Raw genomic sequence first — 2,068 nt, forward strand, 5'->3', positions numbered from 1 at the left:
TTAGATTTTACTAAAAGTAACATGAAGGAACCAGGCCATACCTTCAATACTTGCTTGGAAACCTGCTTAACTAAATTTCTAAAAATATTTTTCTTCTAAAGTCTCCATTTATCTTACCTTTATGTGTTTTTTTTTCCTTTGCCTTTACATTTCTTTTAACTATTATTTTTTATTTTGGTTGAAACTTTTTGTTTTACCATTTGATTCAAGCATGTTGATAGTTGCCTGTTGAAGCATTTATGTAAATGTCTTTTTTTAAACTTTTGTCATATAACTCTAATATTTCTGTCACCTAAGGTTGAGACCTTCGTCACTTCACACAATCTACTGTTTGTTGTTCTTTTCAAATTCTGTTTGATATCCTTCTGGTTCTAGATGTGATGAGTGATTTTTAAAAATTAAAATATGGATATTTTGGATACTTTCCTATGAGATTCTTGATTGCATTCAATCCTTCCATTTTAATTGACTTTCACTGACTCTGTTTCAGCTGGGAAGAAGTGCTGCTTCATTGCTGTCAGGTGCATATAGAGTATGTTTTCTCCTTTTTTAAAAAACTAATAGAGCTGACAACTTAATTTTCACATTTCACAATACCAATGGAAAGGTATTTTTTCTGATCAGCTTTTCCCCTTTAAAAACTATTCTGTCTTTGATAGGAAGAAGGAGGAAGTCTTCCTGGTCATGCTGTTATGAAACACCCAGTCACAGCTTCATGATTGCCTGGTGAATTAGAACAATTAATATAAAATTGATCAAAAAAGGGTCCCGTCTATCCTTCTCTGTCCAGTTGAGTCATTCCTGGCAAAGTGAGTGCCATTAAGGAAGAGTGGGAGGACTTTTCATTGGAGGCCCAGGCATCATTGGCATGTGGCCTCCCATGGGTGGCTTCATTCCCAGAGAAGGTCCCCTGGGTTCATCCCAGGAGAAGGAAGGACCGTCATTGGCATCATGGGAAGACCTTCCATATGGGGTGCTGGCCTCAGGGCAAGAAGGACCCAGTGGACTAAGGGGAGACACGAAGATCACCCCTGCCAGAAAGGAACAGAGAGTGAAGGTATCTTTGCTGAATTGCAGCCATTGTTTTATCAATCAGGCTCTGAGTCTGCTCTGTCTTCCATTTCTGAAGGTAGTCTTTCACATTCTCCTTGTATTTCCTAATATTGCAGTGTGTTTTTTTTTTTTTTTTCACAGATAGAGAGCCATAGGTGATCTGTGTATTTCAGTAATCAAAATAAAACTTAGGTATATTGCTCTATAGCCATTGGTCTGTTTTCTCCATTTGAACTACATGAAAACTCAAGGGATTGTGTTCTCATTAATGCTGGGGGCGAGTGGGGATTTCACTGTCTGTGAAGTCTCTATTGGCACCACAAATATAGGGAGGTGTTATTGGCTGGCAGAAATGAGAATCTGGTTCCATACTTGACCCTGATCAAACTTTTATCCCTAGCATACATTAACTGGAGATATGTGAAGTGTGATTTTGGATGGGGCACAATAATTTTGCTGACAAAGTCTAATATTTGCTCAGGAGATGATTGAGGTGAGGTAGGATAACCTGTTGTAGAAAGTAAGAAGGTGAAGGAGGTAAGAGGATAAATTGCTGGACAAATGGTATATGTGGAGATTGAAATTTCCAAGGATTTTGGGCACAGCCTGAGAGGGAGATGAAAATCATCAATTAAAGGCAAATTATCACACAATTAAAAGAAAGTTTTAGTGAAAATATTTTTGAGAAAATACAGAAAAAATGATAAATTAAAAGTATGCACAGGGCACCTACCTCATTCATGAGTCTCTGAGGTCTGTAAAGAATGGAGAAAAATGTTTTTATCAACAAGATATTAAGAGAAGCAGTGTTTGGGGGTTGCAGTGGGGTTTTGGTTAGGGCAAAAAGTATGAAGGGAACATTTAAAGATAGAAGATGAGTAGGCTGTATATGAGTTACCAAGGGAAATGGTGGGCTGGGAAATCATAGTCACGTAGGAAGTAGTATTGATAAGTAGATATACAGAAGTTTGATGTGCTTGTGTCTCCTTCCTTCGAACCTTGGAGTTTGGGAGGT

At 37.8% G+C, this 2,068-nt stretch overlaps 1 pseudogene; it reads right to left on the reverse strand.

Moving 5' to 3' along the window:
- Positions 1-772: 772 nt before the first annotated feature.
- On the reverse strand, positions 773-1,795 carry LOC125611205 (annotated as a pseudogene).
- Between the last annotated feature and the right edge of the window lie 273 nt (positions 1,796-2,068).

Source organism: Marmota marmota, unplaced genomic scaffold, assembly GCF_001458135.2.
Source record: "Marmota marmota marmota unplaced genomic scaffold, marMar, whole genome shotgun sequence".
Lineage (NCBI taxonomy): Eukaryota > Metazoa > Chordata > Mammalia > Rodentia > Sciuridae > Marmota > Marmota marmota.